This window comes from Poeciliopsis prolifica, unplaced genomic scaffold (assembly GCF_027474105.1).
Source record: "Poeciliopsis prolifica strain line A6 unplaced genomic scaffold, Auburn_PproV2 SCAFFOLD004, whole genome shotgun sequence".
Classification (NCBI taxonomy): Eukaryota; Metazoa; Chordata; class Actinopteri; order Cyprinodontiformes; family Poeciliidae; genus Poeciliopsis; species Poeciliopsis prolifica.
In genome coordinates this window covers 2,614,420-2,637,554 of record NW_026562379.1, presented here as the reverse complement: position 1 = coordinate 2,637,554, position 23,135 = coordinate 2,614,420, and the positions used below count along the sequence as shown (strand labels likewise).

The 23,135-nt window shown below is 39.3% G+C and overlaps 1 long non-coding RNA gene across 1 annotated transcript; it reads left to right on the top strand.

The window, feature by feature from the left end:
- Positions 1 to 2,488: 2,488 nt before the first annotated feature.
- On the top strand, positions 2,489 to 17,340 carry LOC129359045 (uncharacterized). The gene is made up of 2 exons (XR_008605859.1): positions 2,489 to 3,704; positions 16,560 to 17,340. It is a non-coding gene; the product is annotated as an uncharacterized LOC129359045 (long non-coding RNA).
- The last annotated feature ends 5,795 nt before the right edge of the window (positions 17,341 to 23,135 follow it).

The following is a 23,135-nucleotide window of genomic DNA, read 5'->3' as shown; positions in this document are numbered from 1 at the left end:
ATGAAGTCAAACTTGGGCACGAATAATCACCACTACAGGGTCACTTGAAAAAAAATCTATACATTTGTAAATTTGAGCTTTGGGACAAATCTACTTTTCCAACAGGGCTACACAATAACTTCCCTTTAGCGATAGAGCTAAAGATGAGCAATTCATTTCTAGTTTGACTTTTCTCTAAGTTAGTTGACCAAAGCTATGTGTTCAAAGTGAGCTCAAATCTATACAGTCAAAGACAGAGGGCACAGACACAGTGTACTTGTGGAGGGAACAGTCAGCTCACAGTATGAACCTGGTCTGTACAAACCAGTTGAGAACAGGAAGGTTTGGTTTCCTGAATGCTGTGTGCTTGTGCTAACATTCCTGTCCAATTCCATAAAAGCAACAAACCATACATTTACGCAATAAAGAAAGCTGTATCACGATGACAAGGCTGTGATTCTGCTGTTCTTTAAAACACAAGTTTTGACAAGTTACTGAATTTTAAGTACTCACTGTATTAGCTGCAGAGGTTTAAAGCGTTTAAATCCAATGTTATAAAAAAGATGGGTTGTCAGTATTAAAGATCACATACTTTAAGTATCAGTGAAACCCTGCTTTCAGGCTCTGTTGCTACCGTATGCTGAATGTAGAGTGCAACACATCATGTAAATCTTTATATCAACTTCAGTTCCCAAGAGAGAGCTACATTCACAGCTGGTGAACAAATGTTTCTTTTTTTGCTGGGATTTAAAAGAAAAATGCAGCACATTCCAGTCTCTTTTCCAAATGTAGAATTGTGACTTCAACAAGCTAGCCTCCAATTGAGGTTTCCACCCATAAGAAGGAGCAGTCACTTTGTGGTGGTAAAGTCTGACTCTAACTCTACTCCAGACCACAGAAATGTGGTGTTTGTTTAAAAAGAATGGAAAGTTGAACCCTGAAAAACAACTGAAATGCTTAAGGGGTTTTAGTTACTCACATACCAGAGTTACATATTTGGGGTTTATTTTGCAATGGAACCCACAATTTCCCTGATGTAGAAGTAAAAATAAAAGATCAGGTAAACCAGTGTGGTTCCTTACCTGTGGAATCACAATCAATTCATATCAGAAAGCGATATGTCTGAATTTGCTCATAGACATCAGTCCATTTGTGTTCTGTGATGTTGAAAAGCTAGACTAATTCATAACAAGTTTAACATAAAACAATTTTGAAGTAAGTTCAATGGCAGAAAAATACAATATAATTTATTAAAACTAATTAAATGCATTTAAATTAATTCCAAATTCAGTTCAGACCACTAGACAAGAAGTCAATTGCTAAAACTACAGGCACACTACAATTGTAGAACAGAGCAGAAAATCATCTGACCAACACCAGCAGGGAAGGTGGAAAGTGTCTCGCCCAAGGACGCAAACAATGAGGGCAGGCGGAGCACCGATTGTCATTTATTGATTGGCCCTGTTGAAATTTTAACAGAGAAATCAAGATAAATAGGAGAAATCTCAGACAGAAGATAAAGAGACATGAGAATAGAGAGGAATTTCATATAAGCTAATGACCAGGCTAACAACAACTAGTAAAGAATCCTCAAGGAATATGTCCAACAAGTTGTAGAACAGAGCAGTTGTTATAGGCATTCAATAATTTAATGTTATGGAAGTACTTAGTAAAAATCTGGACTTAAATCTAACTGAACTGCTGGGATGTGACTTTATATGAGGAGTTTATGCTGAAAAACGTTTGATTGTTGTTGAATTAAAACAATCTTTCAAAGATGATCGGCCCAGAATTCCTCCAATATAAGAGACTCACTGAGAGTTATTGCAAATGCTGGAGGGGAGCTGCTCCCCATGGTGGTTCAACCAGTTATTAGTAAGAGATAAGGAAGTCTTTAGCAGCACTGTACTGCAGGAGACAAATGGTTTTTAGAAAAACTATGAAAGCTGATACCTGAAATCAGAAAACTAGAGCTCAGGTGGCTTATCAGTTTCTAAGATCTAATCTAACAAAGAGGCTTGCCTCTGACATTTGTGTAACACACTGGATTAAAAAATAGGAGCCTTTGTGGAATTTATATATCTATATATTCCACAAAGGTTTCATTGCATTTATTTTTAAATAAATATATTCAATACCTATAATATCAATAGCTTTTAATTCTTCAATTATGTTGTATTTTTAATTTGATCTGTTTTCCAAAAAAAAAAAAAAAAAAAAAAAAAGTTATTTCTGAGTACTTACCAATACCTAATTGGCCCACGGAAAAGACGCCTGCTTTGGGCGGGGGTACAATCATTGGCTTAGACTTCTTAGACCCGCCTTAGTGTTGAAGTGATCTTAAATTCAATTGGTCGGTTCAGCTGATCGTCATCGTGCGTGTAGAGCGAAGCTCAGTGACGCTGTTTTCACTTCGTCTCTGATTGGTCGCAGGGTGTGCAGACGTCAGGCCGCTGCCAGCTGATCGGAGTGAGAAGCCGGTTTGAAGAGAGGAGTTGGGTCGAGGAGAGAGACCCGGGAGGAACGTCGAGCGGTGGAGAGGAGCCCGGGGTGGGACCATACAACCGGATACACACGCACACACCGGAACGCTTTTTTACCTGACGTTTTTACAGGTTTTAAACGTGAACGTCGAAGAGTGTAAGGGGGGCAAAGCGGCTGTCTCGTTGGGGTTAAAGCTGTGTGTCGTCGAAACCTCTGGAACTGACAGAGAAAATGATTGAGAGTTAAGGTGTGGCTGAGGATTTTTTTTTTCCCCCTAAAGGTTACAGGACTGAAAATGTTACCAAACCCAGCTGGCTTCTAAAAATGCATTCATTATGTAATAGCCTAATAATTTTTAAAAAACCACGCATAACAGATTTCAGGGACTGAGATACATGTTGATATGCGCACCTCTTTATCGCTCAAGTCCCGCACGGCAGCTGTGATTAACCGGGACTGTTGCGTAGTTAAGAAGTGTGTGTCCTGTCATTTGCTTCGGACTGCTGCGTTTGCAAGTGAGATGTGTGACAGACGTGGCAACTTTTCTGCTGTCAACCCCGCTCAATATGACTAACTTGGCAGCACGAATTTCGCATTTTATTACAACAGTAGGACTTGTGTGCGCCACGGACGAACTAATGGTCTGACCTGTGTTAAAAGTAAGTGCGTCTGTCCAGAAGATTTGAGAGACTTTTTAATGAATATGTGGAATTGATAATCAGAAGGCTAATTAAAGAACATTTAATTTGTGTATTTTCTACTATTGAAATCCCCCCTCAAAAAATGCTAAAAAAAAAATACATGTATTTTTTGTGCCTTTTTTTCCTACTGTCAAGAGACACGAACCGGGTGTATCCCGAACAAGGCTCGCTGCTGATTACAGCCACAGAGGAAGTAGAAGTTGCTCTATTTGACAGTTGTCCTGTGAGAGCCTCGGCAGTGCACAGGTCCGGCTGACCCCGCGTTAGTCGTGTGGGAAGCACACAGAGTGCATTCCTCAAGGCCCCACCCTTTGCAGCGCAACATGGATGTGAAGAGTTGCCCCCACCGCCTCCCTCTCTTCCTCCTCCTGGTTTCTCTCTCACTCCCCTCCGCGCCATTCATTTCCTCTTTTCAAGCTTGTCTTCTGCTGATTTTTTTTTTTTTTCCCCTCAGTATCTCCAGGTGCCCGCTGCAGACCTCAACCAGGCACAGTCCCGGATCCTCTTCCAGAAATCTACAGTTGTATTTGACTGATGAAGGTAAGAGTGGTATTGTATTTGTTTTTAAATCTGCTCTATTGAGAATGTTTTGTGAATATGGAAACTTTTAAAATTTGCCTCTCCCTTTCTATCTTTTTACATGCCTCATGATAATAACTCTGTTGAACCTGTTGCAAGTTTTTTTAAACTCGCTGTACTGTGTGACCCATTTTCTATAAATTCTTGAGCCAGGGATTATGTAATTTTTAAAGGCCTTCTTCGTAGCCCTCCTACTCTGCCTTATGCAAGCTTGATTTGAAAGTTTGCACATTAAGACAGGCAACAGGGTGAAATATGACAACTTGCCTATTTCACATTTTAGAACTCAAATTCCTCAGCCAGTGTAGATGTATTTCCTCCCACCTGTATACCATCTGTGCAGTTCAGAACTTGTTCTGGACAGATTGTTGCTTAGAGGCAAATTTTAGGAACCCACTCGCATCCGATAAGAATTTTGTGTTAAAATACCACACGGCAAAAAAAAGATGAAAACAGAAGTTGTTTAGTTGCTTTTATTTGAGATAGAAAAGCTACAGTTATTAATATTTATTCATGATTATTAATATCAGTAGGATGCTATCTATAAAATGTATTTATCATGTTGATTTTACAGAATGTCACACTTTTTTAAGTCATAATACAAGTGATGAATTAGTCAAACTGTCTGCCCATATAGTCAGATATGCTCCGCAAAGCTTAACAAGTGCGATTTTTAAAGCCATTGTATTGTAAAAATTGTGACCAGTAGCGCTCTTTTGCTTATTCTCTTTCCACATTTTGTCTGTCCGTTGAAAATGCTCCCAAATGCATTAATCTGAGTTACTACTTGGTGAGAAAACGTTGGAGGAGAGTCTTCTTCCAGCCAGTTGACAAGCAGTCTGCAGCAACAAGTGCAGGCGGGGGGAGGGAGTGGCAACGATCTGCTCTATACTGTGTATATCTTTCCTTCCAGTACTTTCTCTGGCATCTCATTATACGAGTTCTGTACCTGAAAATTTAAGCAGTTTTAAAAACTTAACTTTATAATACCTTACTGTAAGGTGACTCCTTTTGTTTGACTCTGTTTTTGTGATAAGAAATATATTCAGTGAGCCTCATGTGTAAAGCGAGATAAAGTGTCATATCCGTCTTTCAGCCAGCTGACCTGTGTGTAAAGTAAGAAATAAGGGAGGGGCATCATTGCTAGTCCCACTCGGCCTGAGAAACGGGCCATCACTTTCTCTGGCAGCTCTGTAAAAATGTTTGAACTGTAGGAAAGGCATGATGGAAAAATCCTATTCATTTCACTGTCAACCTCATGCAGTGCTTTTATAAAATGTCTTATTGACATCGATTCACTCCTCAGCTGTGTAAGACTCATGTCTGATTTTTAACCTGCTGCAGTCGGCTTTCACTGACCTGCGAAGCATGAAATATGCATTATTTTGATGGGCTGGACATGCCATCCATGCCCAGGGTGATATTTTTAAAAGATTTAGCCGTGCTGTTAATAGAGCCGGTTCAATTCCCACCCACACATCAATCAGGAAGTGCGGCGTTAAGAGGTAGTTCCAGTTATATGGGTGTAAGAATGTAATTATAAAGTCTGGTTGACTTAAGTAGCAGATTAAACTCTTACGTGAAATAGATTCGTTGTTTTTTCCTCATGTGCTATGGATTTTCCAATTGGTCTGTCTTGTAGGAGTGTTTTATAAATCATCTTCTTGCCTTTGGTCTCTTACGTTTGACATCATGCATTAATATTTGCTTGGTTTAGATGCTCCTTGTTCAGAATTACCAACCTGTCTATCTGTGTGTGTGTGTCAGCAATTATTTGGCAGGGACATTATCGCTGTAACGCTGGATTTGATTAATGCAGCCGTCCAGCGGTGACGTCCGTAGCACCACTCCCCTGACACAGACACACACGGAGAGAACATGTGAGGGAAACCTTGCGTTTGATGTTCCGATCTGTAATCTGCAGTGAAATGTCAACCAAAATGCCACAGTTTTGATGTAATTCTCTAAACATATATTTAATTATCTTTGTGCATGGAGGGAGTTTTGGCACATTTTAGTCAAAAATGATGAGAAATTGAATGTCAGGCAATCAGCTGATTAATCAGCTTTTCAAAATTATAATGTGCTAGTTCTGTAGCTGTCCTGCCTCATCGGTGTTGCCGATTTATGAAATACAGATGTATTTTTATTAACTTGCACTCCTGAATCATCTGTGCATTAATGAACTTGGGGTAAACTGTGCAGGCTTGAACACTGACCGTCACCTACAGCCCATTGATGAGGGGATGATCTGCGGTGGAAATGCAGTAGCTGCAGTGAGGTTGCACAATCCTAAGGCCACACCCAGCCAGCTTCATGGAGCAAACTTTTGAGCAGATCTGTTTTTTTGGGGGTTTTTTATTTTTCATTTGTTTTTTGTTTTGTTTTTTTGCAACTGATCTCTGCATTTTTGCTTTAATTATAATTTCCTAGTCAAAATAATGCCTGCCACTGAACTGGTATTATGACACTACATGTTAAGAGGTATAGCACAAAAATATAGAAATTTGCATAAAAGGTGCTGTTGATGCAGAACTAACAGTGTGGGCTAGTGCAGGGTAAAGTAAGTGTCACTTCAAAACTTCAGTTTTTAATACTAATCATGATTAGTATTCAATGTTGGGTTTACCGAGCAAACTTAAAATACTTGTAGAGCAGGTGTTGCAGTTATGCTCACCTGCTCCAAGAGATATTATAGCTTTAGAAAATAAGATGGATAATTGGTAAACGCTGATCGAGTGGTATTGGTACGCAGCAGGCTAGACTAGACAGGTTGAATGCTTCACCCATGTTCTGAATAATTCTCCTCAGAACTGGAATGTCAATTTATTTTTTACACTTTTTACTGAACATGACAAAAGTTTTTCTTTTTACACATAAAGTCATTTCTACACACTGGGAACATGCTCAATCAGCCTGAATGGAAAGAAAGAGAGCTCCTCAACCTGGTTAGTTTAGATCTGCAGGCTTTAATACGGCAACCTTATCATGCAGCCGCTGCCTGAAGTATATTAGAAGACTGAAGAAGTCAGTAGCATGCTCAGCTTTGAGCTGGTCTCTGCAGGGTCGGGCTGGCGGCTAGGAGCGCTGGGCCTCTCATCAGCCCGGCAGGAATGTGCACCATATGTAAGAAGCATCCCAGGAATGTAACTCGGCCTCGCTGAACTGACCAACCTAAAGACACGGAGCTGGATAAGAGGGAGAAAATGAAGGCAGCGTAGGAGAGATGATGTAAATGGACAAAGTGAATCATTGCAGGTAAAACAAAGGCATAAAGACAGTAGACAGTGAACTGCAGTCCAAGGAAGCGCTTGTCTCACAAAGAGGAAATGAGGAGAAATATAGAGAGGGAAAAATCTATTTACTTTGTGCTGTTGAAATCATTTTTTGTGTGTGTCGTCCAGAACTAGTGTTTGTGTGGGATGCGGTTTGTATTTTTTAACTTAAATAATTGAATAGAAACTGAAGGATAAGCCAGGAAGCTGCTAAAGTTTTGAGTTTGTTGCAGAAAATGGATATTTTGGGAAGAAAAAGAAATTGTCTCAAGCTTGCTGGCTTTTGTCTGAGTAAATGTGTCAGTAATTACAGTCTAGTCATGAGGCTTCCTACGCCTTCAGCACAGGCTTAATTCCAGACTAAAAGAGGTTGGAGACCAACACCATGTCATGTCTCATCTATTCAGTACACACCTGCAGTGTCTGTAGGTAATGAAACATGAACTGCATCACAGCTTTGCATCAGAAGTTACTTTTGAGCGAATCATAGATTTCGTTCTATCCTCCTTTGGCTTTTGGGTGTAACTAAGATCAAATAACACAATTTTAAATTAATTTCCCCTATTTAAACAAAATACAATAATTTAAACTAATATCCGGTGTATAGACCTACCTACGTTTTCATAGTAATTATTGGGTGCAAAAACATTTTGTTCTTGTAAAAACATCTACCAAATGTCACAATATTTCTTCTTAAAGTAAAGTAGCTTTTACGAAAAGTAATTTCGAGCCAGTTGTTTTCAGCAAGTGATTCAAGGTGGTCCTAGATATGAGTAAGGGCTCCACATATAACAGAGCTTTAAGTGTTTTACCCTGTTGGACATGTGGTTGACAGATTTTTCTAAGTAAGAAAGGAAGTAGTTCTGTTGTAAAGCAGGGTCAATGAAGAACCTCATCTCATTGGGCTCTCAACATTCTGCTGGATACGAATGTTGCTGACCAAAGGTACATTTTTAAAAATTAAGAAACTGTGATAGTGTCAGAGCAAATGATTCATAAGCACCGCATGAGCACAGCCACTGGCTAATTGTTTTCCTCCAGAGTTGGTGTTTTTCTTTGTAGCCTCTTATTATTGGTAAACTAAGGCTGGACTAACGATTAAAATGTAATAAGATTGGATTGTAAAAACCTGAAAAGGATAATCCTGCTAAAAAGAAAATAAATTGGAGAATGAATGTTAAATGAATGAAATTGTTATTCTATTGGCAAAATCTAAATGGAAACATTTTATTTGGCATAAGGACCACCATAGACTCAAACAAGGATAAACATCATTGTAAGGACTACCTATATTACATGCTACAAACTCTTAAAAGCATTTTTTCCTCTTCATAATAGTAAAATATATCCCCCAAAAATCCTGCAAAATTTTGTAAACCTAATACCTCGTGTTAGATGTGTCCTTTGACCCTGTGTAGTACAGTGTTGACAATTAACTGTTGATGCAAATTTGCCTCAGACATCCACACAACTAAAAAGAATATCACAATATGCCTCCAATATGTTTCTTCATATTGGAGGCAATGTCACATTGTTTACTGGTCTGACTTATGTCTAATTTCACAAATTGGCATAATTGCCTTTATTTATCTCTGTGTGTGTTAAATTGAAATTAGGAATCTCTAATTTAACAACTTTTTCCAACAGCAAAGCAAGTTAAAAAAATAATAATTCTATCATTAAGCTCTGGTTTTTGTGGTTAACTGTGAAAATTGCCCTGAAACAGTCACTGCATGTTATGAATTTAATTTTAAAGAAGAGAAGTGTTGAGATAAATTGGTCCAGGCCAGCAGGACGTTGATATAGGTCACTTTATCCCTCTACCCCACGTTGGAGGGATGACGAGCAGAAAAGGCCAATGGTCCATCTGCTGAACATATTTACTTCAGGTATCCAGCAGAACATAATGACTTTGACTTTTTTGTTTGTTTATTTGGAAAAACCAATATATTCCTCATATTTAAATGTCTCTAAGAAATAATCTTAGCATGAATTACAGCTTGATATTTTCACGTGAATTAAAGTAGAAGGAATTGAAATGTAGCCCTGCCTACCCTTCATTTGAGAGAGGAAGCCGCTTCATGCTTCCCATCTAAAGATCGTAAATGTTGGTCTCTTCGTCAAGAGTGCGCCTGCAGGCAGAGGTTGTGAGGGCCATATTTACATTTCACCAATCACAGCTCAGCAGTGATTTATCTTTCAAATTATAATTTTTTTACAGTATATTTATTTGTATTTGAAGTATTTATTCACCAAAGGAAAATTAGAGTGATTATTGGAGATATGTCTGATCTGTTTGTGTCACACTCTCTGGTCCTTCAGAGGCCGTGCAGTCGGAGGTGAAGGGGCGATTCTGTGGGGATACTCTGGATTCGTACCATGCATGGGCAGCTGCCACTTCTTATTCATTCTCCCGACAGGCATTTCCTGTCTTTCTGCATTCTAGCTAAACTGCTAGTTTGAGGGGGAGGGAGTACGTATATTCTGAGGGAGAGAGGAAGGATGTATTCATGGGGACCAGAGAGGCATTAAAGCTGAGCATAAACAGGGATGGGCATAAACAGATACATGGCGAGGAACAATGTACTCTTTGACACACTTCTTCCCAGTGGTGGGAAGGAAGATGACGGCCGGAGGAAGCACACAAATCTTTTCTTTATGTAGCTCTTTATCCAGTGTTCACACTCCAGCTTCCACTCATTTGTGTCAGGGTCTCGCTTCCTTGGCCTCTACATTGTCTTCAGTGGGAGAATTTTTTAATTTAATCTCTGTGTTTTGTGTCATCTCGTTTCAAACACCTGAAGAAGGTTCCTGTGAGATGACATCACGAAGGCAGACACACCTTTCCCAGCTCACATGCCAAACTGTTCCCGTTCATTTCTAGCTGCAGATGCTTTGGATTGAATCCCCATAGAAGCTCCGCAAGACTTTAATGAAAATACAGCTTCCTCTTCCTCGTTCCCACCTGTCGGTTTCCTGCTACCTGACGTCATTGTCTTCCTTCAGCAAACAACACGGTTCTTTTGAAGAAAGTCAAGCTGTGCACTCCGGATGAAAGTTTTACTCTAGTGCGAGTCATGTCTGTGGCATAATTGTTGTCAGGTTGCATTCTTGGAGCAAAAATGCCCAGTTTAATCTGTGGCTTTGTGTGTGCAGTTTGTACCTTCTTGATCTCCAAGCTTAACCCCCTAAAGAGAGAGACCTCTTATTATTGCTGTTTGGATCTTGCCTAAATGTTTACTGAATGTGAACCAGAGAAAACGTCTTATACAATCTTGGTATTTTATGGGGTCTGCTCTAATGAAGGCCTGTTTTCTACTCTTCTCATGATTTCCACACAGCTTGAAATTTTTGCATCTTCTAGTTATTTTCTATTCTGTTATTTAAAAGATGAAAAAAAAAAACATAAACTTCAGAAAAATTGTATTGCATTTTGCTTTGATATGTGTGTTCATATTTTGGTCTTGATATTGGATATGTTCACCACAATTTTACTTTTTGCCAAAACTGTTGATCATTTTGATATTTTTTTTTAATTATCAAAAGATAAATGCATTTATCTGCTGATAAATGCACAGATAAAAAAATAAAATTAAAAAGGAACTTCAATCCACTTTCCCAGAGGTCTTAAATTGAACTCAAGTTCATTAATATTGTCATTTGAAACTGACTGAAACATTAGCAATTGATTCTTATTGAACACTAACTAAAAAATAGCAATAATCTTGTGTTTTGCAGTTGGATGAATATTTCAGCTGCTGCTAATTTCAGTTTAAATCATTAATTCAAATGTGAATAAATGACAGCCGCCGGGTACAGTATGTAATATGTTCGAGCACAAGGACAAGCTGCTCTTTTGTTCACTTTTTACTGTGTTTAGTTGTATGTTAATACTTCTACATGTGGATTCTATAGGGAACAAGCTGGTCACTCATCCATATAACTGTGCAGTAAAACAATGCATATATTTGGTCACTGGGTGTCTCATGAATAAGGGTCCAGGTGACAATCCGCTTATTCAACTTACAGAGCAAAGAATGTAAATGATAAATCTTCTAAGACAAGGTGTTAATGTTTGCATGCATTCCTGCAGGTTAAGTTCTTGGAACCTGAAAGGTTTTGGCAGAACTGATATTTATTGAGTTTCTATTTTTTTTCCCCTGAAAAGCAGCCTGTTCAGGGGAACAGGGGATTGGAAAGTTGTATTCTAATATGTGATTAATTGCCAAGCTGGCTCACAGTGACTTCTGGACATCACTTATTCCAGTAATGCGTATATGAGTGTATATTAGTGTGCATTTTGGAGGATTTCAAAGCATCTTTTTGTGCATTTTAGTTTCATTTGTCATCCAACCTGATTAAGGTAAAGATACACGACTGAAATGACATGAAGCATGAAGTAGAGCTTTGTTCATAAGAAACCCGTTTTGAATGGCCTCCTCTAATCTATTGCAAAGGTGACAAAATTAGCTTTAACAGATGGCCTGACTTATTTAACTAACTTAAGTTCAATATATAAAACCTCACAAAGATCTGGTATCTGTATTTTTGTGTCTTGATAAGTTTGGCTCATGCCAAGCTTTGCAAGTACTTGGACATTTCGGGCTTCATGCAACTTAAATTGATGTACATGAACTTGATCAGGTTTGATTCAACGGCTTTTCACCAGAAAGAACAAGCAGCTCAATGATTTAGACTTCCAGATGTGTTGAATAAAAAAACTTGTCTGAGGTGATTCAACGATCTTATTCAAGATGATGGAATGAAACGAGAGCTTGGTTTTAACTCATAACTGGTTAAAACCAAGTTATGAGGAATGGCATCTCAAAACCCAACACCTCAAAACACAAAGCAAGTACACGATGGCAGCTGGTTTCTTGGCGCCCAATAACAATGGACCATTGTTTAAGCAACTCAGGATTTGCTGAACTATCAATACTCAGTCTTCTGATGGCTACTTAATGCAAAATGAAGCACATTTTTCTTTAACATGGTAGTAAGTTCATCTCACTAGATCTCAATCCAACAGAAGAACCCTTGGGATGTTACGGACTGGAAGATTTACATTATGGATTTGCGGCAACAACTCTTTGGCGATTGTTTGTTACACCTTGTGGAATTTTTTTAGAAATTAAGGCATGTCTACTAGATTCAATGTATGACTAGATTAAATGTCATACTTTGAATCTAGTAGGTTGGATGCTTAACTAAGAACTCAACTTGTTTTAAACTCTACAATAACTCACATATTGCAATTACCTTTTTTTTATCACCATTTCTTGATAACCGCTTTCTTGCAGTGACTCATGGGGCTTCCCATGCTGCTGATGTGGCAAGTCATTCCCTGCACAAGCCTGTGTGCTATACTGTTACTGGAAAGCTTTTGTAAATGTGAAGCAGTCGATGTGTAAGATCTGCCAGAAAAGAAGATTAGGCCCAAACCAAGTCCTCATCTTTCTTGGAACAAGTTGGGTGTTAAGAATGAGTTCCTTTGAGATCATCTGACAGAAAACCTGACCGTAATGCCTTGATTTAAAGACGGTAGGCCACATCCTGCTGGATTTAAATTTGCTGTGCCTGAATCACTTGCAAACACAAGCGTGCTGTTTGAGTGTTTGTCCGTAGACGTTGCACGAAGCCATTTTCAGCCTGTTGCTCAGGCTGGCTGTAATTGTCCTGGGAATCTTCAGCACTGTGTAGTAAATCAGCCCTCTGGTACACTCTGTTCTCCGCTGTGGGATGGCCTCAGTGTACGTGTTGTGTGCATGCTTAACATAATGTGAGCTGAGAGGGAACATAGCTAAGAAATAATAGGGGTTGGAAATTATGTTTGGAGGGAAGGAAACGACAGCTCTCTGTGACATCAAGCTTTTCATTTGCCAGAAGCAAAGCACTTTCTTTAAAGATGTAAAGAAAAAAAAAATTACTCATGCATAGAACTGGTGACATTGATCGTCTTTCTTCAACTTTTTTCTTGTTTGTAAATATGAGATGGCTCTTTCTTCCTCTCCAGAGTCACATTGCAAGTTAATGCTAGAACTCAGAACGAGAGTCACTTTCTTTCGCCTTATTTCTGTTTTAATCTGATCTGACAAGCTGTTAGGTTTTAGCTTGTTGCCAGAGGGAGACTTGTCTCATTCTGTGTCATATTAGGGTCACTCCGTGGTCACCAGTGTGTTTGCTTTTAGCAGCACTGACCTCTGAACCTGGAGAACTTGCTGCTCTCTTTTCACTGTGACACTTTTTATTCCTTTTTTTTTCCATTGCAGTATTCTACTCCATTTTCTGTTTCACCTTGTTTAATTTTTTTTTTCTTGAAACACATAGCTTTTTTGGTTCAAACAAATCCTCTAGACTTTACACACTTTAGCTGCTTAGGGTACTCTAATCTGAGCCCACTTGCAAATCAACCTCAAATCTTTTAAAATCTTATTCCAATCTATAATGTGTAAAATGTGGTTTCATTAAAGTTTTATATATACAATTTGGCTAAACTGAAATTCTAAATATTTTTTTTTCAAATACAAACTGCATTTCATATTGAATTAACAAAGCAGTAAACAACTTAAAGCCTCAATAATATTCCAACTATGACTACTTGCTACGATTTGCACCTTAATCAAATAATCAAACTTTTATTTAATAGTATTTTTTACTATTTTATCCACTTTTTTTTTTTGGGTGAGGAGAGAAATTTAATTCTTTTTAGTAAGATATCGATCCAAGAGGTGCAAGTCTGTTCCAGTTTGCTCAGTAACAGTAAAGTCAGTGTATTCATATGTATTAGCATATGGGCTTAGCTTACCAAACAGAGGGCACGGCTTTTAAACCCAGAGCATGAGTTTCCACTGAGCTGTCTTGTTTTCTCTCTGCCTCTAGACAGATTTCAAGTATTAGACCTATGCGAGTGCGATGCTTCTTTAAGCTGTTCTTGTACACCTAAACTTTTCTGCTTTGAATTAAGGCAAAATCGCCTTTTGAATTTAGTTTCACAGACACAATATTGTTGTTTGCAGAACTTTACATGTTGGTGTTGAACAGAATTATGTGTATTATTGAACTGATCAAAAAAAAGCTTTAGAATGAATTAAACTTCATTTGACTTAATATGGTAGAAAGTTCCTGTGGAGGTTGGAAAAGTTAAGAATTTTTTTGGGTTTGATTTAAGTGTGGAAAAACAAAATGTAAATATGTTTTTACAGGTTTATTCATCCACAGTGAACATCTGTTTAATTTTTAAAATGGGCTAAGGACCAATGAATTTGGTGCATTAGTTTTAATTTTTGCCCTCGACTGTCATGACTCGCCAGGCTTCCCACTGACGTTTCCTTTATTTGAGGAAGTGCTGAAATATTCGATTAACAAAAGCACATGTTGGTGTCAGGTGCTCTTAGTGTAAATTTACTCAGTGAGCACAAAGAAGGCCTTTGCCCTGGATCTCATCTCCAACGCTGCAAACTCACAATGGATCCCTCTGGATTCAGTACAAGATCAAGGCCAACAGCCCCATTCACAATTCTTCCTCAAACCAGTCTAAGTAGAAGAGGACCATGTGGTCACATTGTTTGTGTGTGTGTTCTTGCTGTCCAGAGCTTTCCAGCGTTGCTCAGAGCAGCGTGGGGTTCGTTGAGTTTCTAGGGGTTGCTGGGTTCGCTGTGCTGCTCAGAGCTAGCTTGCCTAAAGTCCTGTCCTTGAACTGAGAGAGAATATGCTGCTAGGGAAAGGCTTTTCAGACAGACTGACTGCAATAGTTGAAGTCAAGCCAGCTGAATTGAAGCCAGGCAAGACAAATCCTGGACTAGTAATCCTTCCACAGTAGCCAGCTGATAGTTGACGTTATAGCGGCATATCATAATAAGGATTTTCTTGTCACTTTGAATCTCTGAGACCATAATAGTATATTCAGAATTTCTCCTGCTTTCCAGCACCATTTCTGATTACATTTGATGCTAATTGACTTGGTTTTCCCTAGGTGAAATAAGATAATACTTGACATGCTGGTGGAACAACCACCCACCCAGGGGAATGGAAATGTCTAAACTGCAAAGAAAATGTCTACATTCAGCCCTTTATGACAGCTGTAAACCAAACTTCCCTGAAGGACCGGAGCTGTTTTCTATCAGGGGTTCCAGGCTGAAAGCCGGGGCCAGCACATACTTCTGTCTTCAATTAGAGCAAAAAACTTAAAAACAGTAAGCTGTGATTCTGAGTGTAGGCCAGTTTTATGGGGTTTCATAAGCACAACATGCTTGTTTATGCCTGCATTAATCTTGAAGCTCAGTTTAAAATGGTAAAAGTTATTTCTGCTGCTGCTGCTAGAAAAATCTAGCATGTTGATCATTCCAGTTCTAATATTCATCTGTTTCATTGTTTTGGTGTATTAAACTTAAAATTTTAAATGAAAAAGTGCCAAATTCAGTAATTAACAGAAGTCTTATAAAGTCTGTGCATATAATATGGGATCCACAATAACACACTCCACTCCATTTGCTCTCTATAGTGGAAAAACTGTATCTCAACCTGATATACAGGTTAACGATATCAAGCACATAGGCTGGGCTATGTGCTTGTGTGGCCAAGTTTTGGACGTGTTGCTTTAGTCAGAGTAATGTGTTGACAATATTTATCTTCCACATCATGACCGTTTCTATTTTTTAAATCTGTAAATATTTCCATTAAGCTTACGTAAAAGTGTAAATGACTTCTGTTAGTCAGCAGTATAGCAGGCAACAGAAAAAAAAACCACAGGGCTGATGCAAGGCCTTGGAAAAAAAAAAAAGCTAAATCTTCAAGGTCCTACATACTGGTACATTTCTGGTACAATCATGAATACAACATGCAAACGGTGTACAACAAAGCTGCTTCAAGGGATTTTTGTATCAAAAATGATCAAATAATTATGTATTCAGAATTAGTTAGCACCAACTTGTATGCTAGTTGTGCTAAAATGAGCTAGTCTATCACCAAAGCTATTCAAGCCTAAAATAGCATCTCTTTTTGTTTCTAAAAATGATTAAGGGTTCCTGAAACACTTGAATGTTGAATAAAATAGCACTTTACATCAATCTGATCATCGCATAACCTAAATGACAGATTAAAAATAACACGTTTGTTGTTGGACTTACATATACACTTATTCAATAATTTATCAACAAAAAGGAGTTTTGAAGAAGATTGTTGCTTTTTTTTTTGTCTATATGGTGTTCAATTACAATGTGATTAATGACAGACTCTGCAGTTAACCTGGTTAAATTTTTTTGTTTTTATCTATCTGCCTTCAAGCTGTCAGAAAACAGACACTTACTGCCAAAGTCAACCCCAAATGTCTTATGATGCTTCAGTCTCGCACAGCACATTTTAGCTCACCAGTTTTAAATGCCTAAAAAAAATTACTGCTGCATTTCTCAGGAAGTTTACTTTTTTAATAACTGATATCCTGTTGGCTTTTCTTGTCTGTCACAGCATCCAGATATTGGATTTAAAGTTAGTAAGAAAAACAATAATTTAACTGCACTAATCTGTTCTACACATGTCTTCTCAGGTTCTGAGACACGTTGCTGCTCGCTGGAAGCTCTGCGCTCATTGGCTGACCCACAGCAGTTCTTCACTGGCAAGCTTTATGTTCTCATGTACCAGCTAAAGCTGCCAGCTGAAGAACTGTTGTGGTCAGCTGTTCCCCTGCCTCCAAGATCGGCACGTTTCCAGGAGCGAAACGGAGATAATGACAGAATAAAATCTCAGCACCGAGTCAGAGAACCATGTCACTTATGCAGCATGTTCACGTGCTCAAATTCGCACCGTGACACCTGCTGTATCATGTAACGAAAGTATTGCATCACGGAAGACCTCTGTCACTCTGGGTTAGTTTTCTATTTCTTTTTTTTTCTTTTTTTTTGCTGGGCATGAGCTTCATAGGGTTTTTATTTTTTAATGAAATGTTTTTTTACATCTACCTATAAAATATCGAGATTAATTGCAACTAGCTTGCATCATCATGCTGTCGTATGTGCCTCTTTTTTTTTCCCTGGATAAGGTTAGGTTGCAATTTGAAATTCCAATGTGTAGATTTTTATTCAGAATTTTACTTGTGAAATGTTTTAATTTGTTTATTGTGGAAGATATATGGCATCTCTGAAGAATCAAAGCTCAAGTAACTAACATTTATGCTTACAATGGTGATTAACTCAGAAATACTTGTGCTAACTTCTGAAGTAGTTTCAGTTTCGATGGGACAATTGTATAACTTTCCTTGAATCATTTCTGCTTTGAAAGCTGTAAAATGCAAAGGAATGCATAGAAAATAAAGACTGAGTGGTGTCTTGCTTGTGGCCTCCAGCAGCCATAAATTGAACTTCAATAGAGCGGGCAGCGCTCGGAGCAGGATGTGAGAGGGAACACGTCCCTTTAAAAGCTGCCAGCCAGTGTGGAACACAGGGAAGGAATGTTCTGATACCTTAACAAAACCAGATGCTTCGGCTTTGCTTTCCCTTCGCACACTTGCTCTCCCTCCTCAAGCTTTCACCAACACCACAGATGGAAGCAAGAACCGGCCAGGCTTCCTTTCAGCATCTCTGACGTACATTTTCCTCTTCATCAGCTACCTTAATGTGGTCTAGCTCCTTTGCTCTGAGTGTGTGGCCCAATCTCTTTATCTGCTTGTCTGTGCCTCTTTACCTACACATCCTTTATATTGGCAAGCCTTTTCCTCATCCTCTCTCTACCCCAGCAATCCTTTACTTGCTGGCACAAACGCAGGAGACGGCGACAGGATTATTGCAGTCTGTCTCCTGTACATCCTCCTTAGGTAGCCCTGCCAGCATCTTGCATTCATACGTTATAAAACTGTATAAAAGGGTTACTTTGTGACCTTGTATGTTGCTTAGGTTTGTTTCAACTCTATGGTGCAGCTCCCTAAGGCTGCTCCCAGGGAATTGGACTGAATGTATTAGGAGGTTGCATGTGGAACACAGCAGCACCAAGATGGATCCACCTGATTTAACTGGCTAAAACTGGTTTGTTGCTGTATTTATTTTTTTTTCTTAACAGATGCTGGCGCAGTGCTAAAGAAAGGGTTTACTATCTAGTTTTGAGTACTTTGAAGTGAAGCTCTGTTGAAAGGTTATAAGTCCTCATAACTTGCCTGCGACTGATGATTCTCTTTAATGTAAATTGTAATTAGTTGATCCCAGAAGCTGAGGGGCATTTCTTGAATTTTTATGTCATCCTCTTGTTTGCATTTTTGTGGTTTTTGATGCTGAAGATATGAGTAGAAACTTAAAGTAGGAGGAAGTTTTCTAAAAAAATGATCCTACCGTGTGAAGCACATAGAACACAGAACTGTGCTTTATGCAGTCTGAATTTAAAAAAAATCTGGAAATTGACTTAACTATTTTTCCAGGTCCAGATTCATGTGAAAAAAGAAAAATCATGAACATTTGGATTTCCAGGTTTTCATTGTTCTGTTGTCTAAACGTCTGTCTTTAAATCTGAGCATCTTCACTTCTATTTTATTGAGGTTTTGTGGTTATTATTTGAAAATTGGCTCAGAACTTTGAAACTGTGTCTTGAAAATACTGATATTTTAACAGTACAAATCTGTCAACTCTGCCAAAATCCAGCAGTTTCTGACTGGAAACACTGAATCTCTTCCATTCATAGATTACTGGTGGTACACCATTAGTTACCTCCATTTCCTCTCTAAATAATCACTGTCTTCTCTGTAAATTTTGTACATTTTCTTAAAAGGGCCATCAGTGGCATTTATGTAAACCACAATGTCATTTTGACATTAGAGTGAGTGGTTTTGGGATGGTAAAAACCCACTTTGCAAACAAGCAATTAGCTGAGGCCTCTGGGATTTATTTAACTGGATTTATACACAACAAAACAGCAGAAAATGTCTTTAATTTTGTTTCTAATTTTAACAGGACTTGAACTGAAACTTTTGAATTATCTCTGGCATTTTCTCAGCCAACATGTACATTTGGGGCCCATATGGGTCAAAAATAGGATGAGTAATGAACCTCAGATGGGATTGTACATGCTTAACCTAATGGGCCCACGTTATTTGCCTCAATGAGTTTGCTGCAGGGCAACTCTGGGTAATAAAAATAAAGGGGAGGGGAGATTTTTACAGATCCTTATGTTGCACATTTTGCACTTTTCATGTACAGGATAATTTTGCCAATGTGGACTGAATCTGCAAACCAAATGGATCCCACACAAAAAAGGCACACTTATTGCCACTCACTCACATGTTGGGAGTTGCTGTGCAGCACATGGCTGTCCCTGTCTCCAGGCTTATGGACTTAGCTAGCACACTTTCTGCTGGAGACATACATTACACTGCCAGGGGCAACATAAATAATAATCTGCTTAAGGTATGAGCTGCTCTGTTGGCAGTAATAGCAAACCCTTAGGAAAGCAAATCACAGTATCTGTACCTGAGACATTAATGAGCACACTATACCAGAGTGTGGCTGTCAGAGCTCTACTGTCTGTAATCAACATAAACTAAACTTTACTGATTACTATGTACTGATGAGACCACAGATTTAGTTCTGATGGCATAAAGCAAAAAAGGTAAAGGCTGCTCTAAGCGTTCCTTAAATGCTTTCACACAGAGATCCGTGAACATCTTGGATCGCAACTGTAAGAATTATTCTCCATGATACCTGACAGAGGTGTCGGCCATCTTTCTAAGACTTCTGATCGCTGTGTTTTAATCAACCTCAGACAGGCTTCTGCTAATGATTTGTTTTCAGACAAACAGCTTGTAATCTGTTTTACTTATTTAAAGGCTTTCAGAAACATTCAGCGACGTGGTGAAAGCCAGGAGGTCAGGAAAGAGAAAGGAATGTGAATGCTTAGGCCATCTATGCTGGCAGTGATTGTTCTTGTTTCCTTTTCATGTTTTTCAAAGTTGATCTGCAAATACTTGGCTGTAAATAGTATTTTAATTATATCACATTATATCAACACTATCCAGCTCCAAATCCTGATAAAATCTGAAAAGAGTGAATACCACTGTTTTTCATTGGCATTATTTTCAGAGCTTTGTATGCAGACAGAAAAAAAATCACTAAAAGTTTTATCTTAAAGCTTAGGGTTGCCTTTGCACTTTGAAAAGTGTTCCACATGTCACATTCTTGCGCAGCGTGTACAGACCTCTGGCCACTGACTTTGACCCCTCGCTGTTAGTAGATTAACTTCAATTCATCTGCCTCTTGCAGAGAAGGTCGCAGAAACTTCCTATCATCTTTGCCAGCACTTAAATCTCACTCTCCTCTTTCTGCTGCACAGATAACATCCCTCTTGACACTTTATTTAATTTACTTAGGATCTAATCTACGTTCTTTATCATTTCCTTTCTTGTGGTCCCCTGAGTGTAATGGCCAGTAGAGACGTTTGGCAGCCTTAAATAATAAATAAACTCAAAGAGCTAATGGAAAATATGTGCAGATAAGCCACCAGTGTTTCTGTATGCACATCGATGATCAGACTTCTTTTGTGGCCACTGTTTTCAGTTGTGGTGTCTTCCCTCTATCCCCTGTTCACCTCTTAAGTCAAAGCAGGAAGAGGATCCAAGGCCAGGTCTGAAGAGGTTTACAAACTCCCCTAAATTCTTCCCTGTGGATGAAATCATGTGAAAGCTGCTTAGGCAGATTATCCCTGCCTCGACGGCAGCTGGCAGCGAGATCCTTGGAAGTGCACCTGACTCAATAGCCGACTCGTGGTGACGCAAACACAGCCTGCGGTGCAGCGTGCTTCCACAATCCCCCCATGACCTTTAGCCTGGAGATGGAGAAGTGAATCCTGTCACCAAAAGCATGCGGGGACTGAACTGATGCATGGGGCAGCACACGATGATGGGATTATGCGCTGTTTAGACATTTAAATTAGCCATAAATTAGTAATTGCAGTAAGCAGGTATTTGTTCCACTTTGGATTTTAGTCTATTCGATTTGTTTGCTTGAGATGGTTATTCCTAAAAAGCAGCTGCACAGAATCCAAGCTGATTGAGATCCAGTGTTGATGGTGAATGTGGTGGCCATGTGTTGGTTTGCTGTGTTTTTATTGGTCTTGTTGAATCACAGAAGTAAATAAACCCTTTGACTATTATGTGCCTGGGGTGTGATGATCTAGCTCCTTGACTTGTTCCATCACTTGACTTTTGGTTTATGTAAACAAGATCATACATCTGTTGTCTTTTACCCCACCTGTGTTGCTTTTCACAAGTTAGAGATGCAGAGCTAATTGAGCCAATGGAGGCCATCCTGTTTGGTGCCTGCCTGGGAGATTACATGAGCCACAGATACAAATGAAATTTCTCAAAACCAAAGCTATGACTGAGAAAACGTCTAGGACACTTTTTGAACAACAGCCACACAGAAAATATAATGATCAAGTAAGATCCTTTCACTTTTAGCCACTCTCAGCATATTGCTTCACACTGGAGTTTGATTAAAGCCAGGAAAAGGTCAAAGTTTATGGTCACAGTAATGCATCTTTTTGTTGTTGTTGTTGATTACTTCTTTTCAAATGTGCTCTTGAATTTCCAGAGATCATTTGTGATGTGTTGCTTTTTCAGACCTTTTAGCCTACTTCATGCTGTCAGAAAGGTTCCGTCGAAGAATTTCTTGTTTAATCAGGACCAGGACGTGTTTTGGAAAACTGAATTAAATGTGAAAAAAATATGTATTTTATTCAATTTAATTGTGCAAAAAATTGACATCAGCGTATTTCATTATTGTCTCTCTTAATATTTGTTCACTCCTGGTGTGTGTGTTTCTCTTAAGTGATAAAATCGCTCTGTCCCCAAATCCTGCCTGCTCGACTCTCAATAGTCGCTGCTGAATCTAGTCCTGCACTGTCATCCAACAATGCGATGAGACGTACTGACCTTTTCTGCCGAGCCAGTGGGGACATGAAAAGGGGAAGTGGGACGCTGAATGTGACTGAAGCGCAGCCGACAGAAAGCGACAGGACCGACCTGAGTATTTCCCGGAGAAAAATACGGCCTAATCTGCTGGTTAGACCAGGTCAAGGGATTAAACTCCGCTGCTTGCCGACCGTCCCGTCTGACCTCCACAGAATTAACCTGGCTCTGTCCTTAAGACAAATTGTCTGCATCTTTTTGAAGCAGTTAAAGCTCTGACGGACTTTCACATTTAAGCTGAATTTTAGATTTCGGGCACAGCAGAAAACTACAAATCATGAGGCTGCACTTTCTCACGTGTTTCAAAAACGGAGCGGCGACTACATTGCTTTGGGAGCTAATCCAAGTTATGTGAATAATGCATCAATAGCAGCCTTACAGTATCACAGTTCACCGGTCAGGTCTGCATGACTGAACACAAACCCAGTGAACTCAGTAGGCTCTGCAGACCCACCCCGGGAGAGATTATCCACACAGAAGTCCTGTTTCAAACCGAATGTCATTTCCTGGCCAAGGAGAATCAGTGGAACAGCCAGACGTTTGACCGGAGAGCCTGATGGCGGCGACGCACGCTCCTGTCCTGTGAGAAGCTCACAAACCTTAACGCGGACCATGTGGTCGGGGAGCAAGCCGGACCGAGCTCTTCCTGGTCCTCGCGAGCAACTATTGACAATTTCCTCAAATATGCAAGAGATGCATACAGAAAAGAGAAGAGGCAGCCCCAGATCCACAAGCACACCTTCACTTTGAGCTCCATTTCAGGAACTCAAAGTGAAGGCTGCTCCCGTGCGAACGCTGCTCGCACATGTAGCTGTTACTGCCTGAACCTTTTCACAGACCAAGGAACTGCCTCCGGTGACTGACAGCTGGCCAAGACATGGCACCAAGGAATGCATCCAGCTTTTACTCTGATGAGCATAATTAGACGGATATGTGGAGGCGGCCTACATTAACTGCTAAGACGATGGAATGATATCGATATCTTCATTAAATAACCTTTATGATCAAATGTTGCAGTCAATTCATTCATCAACAATGAAGAGAGGAATGGCCCATGTTACAACACCGATTAGTTGCTTGTATTTGTTATTATTATAAATATTATTTTGGATGCAGTGAGAAAATGTATACCACTCTCAGAACAAAGAACGCACACAGAGAGGGTAAAAAGAAAAAAAA